The sequence below is a fragment of the Dioscorea cayenensis genome, chromosome 2 (assembly GCF_009730915.1).
Source record: "Dioscorea cayenensis subsp. rotundata cultivar TDr96_F1 chromosome 2, TDr96_F1_v2_PseudoChromosome.rev07_lg8_w22 25.fasta, whole genome shotgun sequence".
NCBI lineage: Eukaryota > Viridiplantae > Streptophyta > Magnoliopsida > Dioscoreales > Dioscoreaceae > Dioscorea > Dioscorea cayenensis.
The window spans coordinates 11,100,417-11,106,563 of NC_052472.1; positions in this window are offsets into that span (position 1 = coordinate 11,100,417).

Consider the following 6,147-nt stretch of genomic DNA (forward strand, 5'->3'; position numbering starts at 1 on the left):
TTTATCAGGTTTTATCGCTAATACGTGTGTTTTTGTGTTCTTTTGCGCATATAGGGTTGTGGAGCTAAATAGAAAATAAAGGAGCCAAAGTAGATCACGAATGGATTATGTTGATGGAATCTTGAAGTGGACACACGAGAAGAGGCAAGTTGTGCTCGAAGACATATGAGTGTGTGCCAACCTCCATTATGCTTGATGGAATATGTAAATTGGAGGGGCACAAAGGCAGTCACACTCATGTGTTCCGACTTGTGCAAGGCTAGCAAGATTCCTGTCAAATATGCTTTACTTGAAGATGCAACGTGATATACAACATAGACGTGTGCCTGTTTTTGTTACCTCGATGAAAAGTGTAGATTCAGGAGTATTTTAGCGGAGTACTATAGGAGGTTACTATAGCAAATCAATGTAGCAATTTACTGTAGAAGTTATTGTTCACAGACCGCCGAAAATAGATTTTATGCAGATTCACACGGGCGTGTGAAAATTCCACACGCCTGTGTGGATTCCCGATTCCAGCCCTTTATAAAGCTACGACTTGTACCGATTTGTGGATTCTCTTTTCGATCTTTTCTCCATCTTTTCCCCATCTTTTCCCAAACTTTGGAGAGACCTGCTTCTAGGGTTTAGAGAGGTTTTGACAAGGTTTTTGGAGTGGTTCTACGACCTTCGACATTACGTTCTGTCAAAAGATAGTTATTGGGGGAGCTTTCGTCGGCATTGATTTCGGCGAGGTGTGCCCTAGGCTTAACGAGGGAACCTTTGAAGAGGCCGAGGCTACTCCACAAGACAATTGACACGAATACCAAGGGGTTTTTATTCATGGATTGCATCTCTCTACTTTTGACTTCATTGTTGATTGTATTTTGCTCCTTGGAGAGCTAAACCCTTAGTGGGTGCTTAGACTTGTAAACCCTCGATGATATTGTTTCTTTGACCTTTTATTTTGCTTTCCTTAATTAATGTTTTTAATTGAGTTCTAATCTTGAATGTTTGTTGTGTTGATTTTCCCTTAGAGTGACACTAGGGTTGAGAATCCATCTTGGTAATCCTTGTGGATGAGTGACACACCATGAGGGTTAGACAATGCTAGATTGGAGAGGGTTGAGTGGGTGAGTCGAAAGGTAGCGGAGTGTCCCCTTAACCCTCTAGTGTAATTTACCCTACCTCCACATTCCAAGAGTTCTTTATGGTCACAATAGAGTGAAGTGCTAAGAGACGAACTCCGCTGGGGCCTAGTTGCACGAGCAACAGAGTGAAGCGTTGAAGTAATCCTTAGTATCTGGGGCTTAATTGTGATTAGGGGTCTTTCACCTGGACCAAAGGGTTAGATCTATATTAGGGAATAGGGTTTATCACTTGGAATCCCTTGATCCTAAAGCAACCTAGCACAGTGTGAGGTGTCGAGACTGAGAGATTTTCTCCACCGGGGCATAGTGTAGGGTTAGCCACGGTTGACCTTAAGTTTTGGATCCGTGTGATTAAGGATCTCCACAACTCATTAGACATCAGTTAGGAAGCATAATGATTGTTCTTTCACTTGGAAAAATAGTCCTAGATGAAACAATATCCGAGTGCCCCACTTTCTATCGATTGTCTTTCCTCTCATTTTCTTACGCCTCTTTCTTATTTTCTTTAGTTCTTTTCATATTAATTTTGTTCACACCACTATTGATTCATCTTCACTTTAGTTAAATAGCAATTTTTTGTGTTTTTGATCACTATTCCCTGTGGATTCGACTAACCACTCACCGGGGTATTATTAGTTTGACAAACACATGCACTTGCGGGTCACACGCAAGGGGTGTGTCAGGTACTAGCATACTGGCTTGATTCCTAGAGGCATTCGTGTGTACGTGATAGTAGAGGGCAGTCACGATTTGCAGTCCCTTTTGATTTCGGGGAAACAAGGGTGCGTTCAGAATCGTTATAAAAAAAAAGGTATAACTTTTAATTATTTATTTATTTAGAATTTAATCCCAGTTCTGGTATGCGTTAGGGTTTTATTATGTTCACTTGTCGTTAAAAATTTTGTTATCAGCTGTGTTTTGGCATGTATTTTTTGCATGATAATTCCCTTGTTAGAGTGATAAGATCCAAACAAGTATTACCTATGAGTTGCCAATTTTTATGTAGATTTGTTTTTAGCTCTTGGCCTAGTTAAAGATAACGGAAAGTATGCTTCACATTGAATGATAAATATGATATGTAGATCCTGAATTGGATAAGCTAAATGTTGTGTTGAATGACTAAAGTTGTGTTGAATTGAATAAAAAAATTAGCATTAACTATAATTAAATTTGTTACCAAATAATTACTTAGTCTATTATCTTTTTCATTATTGAATCATCAAATAATCATTTACTATACTTTGTTCACCTGATAGGACACCCAACAACTTATATAACTTATATATTGTTCTTTTTTGAGTAATATTTTTACTTCGTCATGTTTATCTTCTGATGATAATTGTAATATATTATAGATGGAATCAAATTATGGAGATGATTATGTTGTAAATACCTTGGTTGTCGCTATCACTACTTTTTGATAACATGATATAAAAGAAGATGACTTAATTTGCCATTAAAGCCTTATTACAATAGGGATGAACAACAAGAAAACTATATTTCAAGAATAACATATGGCTCTGATGAGGATAATATAACAATGTTGAGAATGAAAAGGGCATCCTTTTTTGGATTGTGTGATTTACTAAAATCAAAAGGGTTATTATTTAACACTTTACATGTAAGTGTTGAAGAGTAATTGTCCATGTTTCTTCACATTCTTGGTCATAATGTGTGAAATAGGGTCATTATAGTTAACTTTCTATGCTCTAGAGAAACTATTAGCTGATATTCCAATCATGTCTTATATGCTATTGGAGAACTTCAGGGTGAACTAATTCAACTACCTAGCACAACTACTAGTCCAATCATCACACAAGAGCAAAGATTTATGCCATATTTTAAAATAAGTGATCGTGGGTTTTTACAATTACACTCTTAATCAAACTTTATGTGGTATTAATAAATAATTTTTTAATTGCGTAGTACTATATTGGGATAGTTGATGGTGCATATATCCACAAAACTGTTCCAAGTGATATTGAAGCTTGTTTTTGTGGGAGGAAACATTATCCCACTCAAAATGTGTTAGCCATGGTTGATTTTGAATTAAGATTTATTATTCGAGTGATGTGAACACCCGCAAGTGCACAGGGTCGTCAAGTAATACCTCTCAGTGAAAGCATGAGAGGGTTGTATTCCCAGGGCCCGAGGAGCTACCCTTACTTCCTCTTCGTGTGTTGTCTAGCCTACAGATTCAAGTGAGTGCTCTAAACTACAAAAGATATAAAAAGAACTCTAGGACGGATGTCTATAGTCGAGGATGTGGATTCTCCATGGGCTACTAAAGTGAGAAGGATGCTAGAACTACCATGCAACTGGTGGCTTGGACCAAGAGATTCCTAAGATAGGTTAACCCGATGGTCACGGCAATCAACCCCTAATCCAATACGAGTATTGATATGGAATTCCTTCTGACCAAATCCTCCTACAATTATATTAAAAGTGGAGAAATCTCTAATTAGGGCCAATACTCAAACTAGGTCCAACCCTAATGTTGGAGGGGTACAAAATACCTGATGGTCATGGTGTATTTGTACATGAATCCCTTCTAAGCTAAGTGTTTCTAGTACAAAAGCGTTGGTCACATCACCAAGTACAACCTAGAAATAGACATATAGAGTTCGGATGTATACCATTACATCAAAGTACACCAAGATTGAATCTCTAATACACCAATTGAAATAAAAATAAATCAAAGCATCCAACTACACAAGTTTACCCCAAGGTTCACCAACATCCGGTGACCTTAGGGTTTAGTTGTTCATACTAACAAAATACATGCTCAAATTCATAAAAACAACCAAATAAGGCAACATAAAACTTCCTCAAGTGATGAATGCGGAGAAACAAGCCATGGAGAGCTTCTAACGACACGACCAAAGAGATGGCTTCCATGCCCTCTACAAGCCTCTACACTAGGAGATGAGGCGAGATCTTGCCGAATCTCACCTCTTCCTTTGATTTCCACTCCTAAGGATGTCTTCTTGAGCTTCCTTTACCCCCGATTAGGAGATGGGATGAATGATGTATGGTAGGAGATGATTTTCCCTCAAAAAGCCATAAAAACTTGTTTTAAAGTCCTTCTCGAGTTAGCTTCATGCCTTGTTCACGGGTGTGAAGGAACCCGTAAGAGCCTTGGGATTTTTGCTAAAAATTCCGTGAAGTGCTACCTAAAATGCCATAGTAAACTATTATAGTAAAACTGTTACAATAAACTGCACATTCTTCAGCCTATTTACGGGCATCTTCATGGCCGTTAGAAAACCCATCAACGAAACCTGAGACTTTGCCATTTTCTAACTCCTTCGTGCGACAGTGACTACAATAGTGTTGCTACAGTACCGGGGCTCTAAAACATCATTTTCAGTGTTGATTTCTTTCTCATTTACATTGTTGAGCTCACCTGGGTATCCTTGAGGCTTGTAACACAAATAAGACAAATTAAACAACAAAAACAACATCGAATCATCAATTAATAAATGAGTAGTACAACAAATTTATGTATAGAATACACATATTTAGGCGTTTATCAATTTACATATTTATTGGCCTACTAGGAAGGTTTTGCGCATGATGCGCTTGTCCTTCCAAACGCTTTGGAAAAAGAAGATGGACTTAAAGTGCCTAATGGTATTATATCAATATAATAATATTAACATATTTACTTTTAATACAATTATGCAATGACTTGTAACTATATTCTTATAGGCAAATATTACCTTGTAGATGCCGTATACTCCACATGACAGGGGTTTATCTTGCCATTTCGTGGTATTTGATACTATCTTAAAGAACTTAGTACAAGTACACCATCAAATAACAAAAAAATATTTAATTATAAACATTACTCTTTCTACACTTATGTGGAATGAGTATTTAGAGCCTTGAAAATCATTTCAAGATTTTGACATCTCACTTTAACTCCCCGAAGATTTATACAGTCCTCCCAAGAGTAGTATTTTTTCTTCATTTTCTTAATTCCAACCTAGTAGAATCAATCACATTACCATTCGGGTGAGGCCCTTGAATTTCCAAAGATCGCAAAAATAACCACTGGATCCATTAATCAACATATATGCATACCATATAACCATTCTGTTTGTTTATGGATCGCCACACAATCCCAAAGGTCCCATCACCAACTTCTTTTATAACCTTGTAGCTGTAACATGTGGGAAAAAGTATTTGGACATGCTTATGTAAATCAGTAAATAAGCATATCATTTTTTTTTATTCAACAGAATAAAGAGATAAGGTTTTGCAACACCATATCATGATCCAACCAAATAGGAAGCCATCTCAAGTTATTGGAAGTTCATAGATGAAGGGTATCCCTTCCCTAGCAAGACCCTCCTTCAAACTCGATGTTCGAGCTGGTGGTAGCAAGAAGATCAAAACATCCCAACCCTATGGTTAGTAACACTAGAAGCCAACCTTAACTCTTATCTATTCTAATGTCTAAACATGAATTAATCTTTCATTCTACAATTGGCCCATGGGTTATTAAACAACTTATAGGAGATTTTTTGGGGGTCAGAAGATGTAAGAAGGAATACAAAAAATAATGATCAGGCAGCTTGGTGATTATCCTTCTAAAAACAATGATGGGGCCTATTGTCCAATAACTCCAATGAAATCAATAATTTAATACATCTTTGTAAATCTTAAATAACAAGAAATAGGTAAGGCATATTATGGATAAAACAAGAAGCATAAGGGTGAACAAAACATACCATTGAAAAGATGCCAATCGAGTAAATCATTGGGCATGAACTCCGCCACAAAACACCCAATTCCTTGATTGGAATTACAAATAGATATACCAATTAGATAACTAGAACTTATATATGTTACATAAGAAAGACACCTATGAAACTGACAAGATCTCATTGAGCATGAATAAATAGGCATTGTCCTGAATTACACCCAAGTTACGATAACACTCTCCCATTATACTATAGAACTTTTCACTTGCTATTAATAAAATAAAAAAACCCTTATGCATAAATAATAT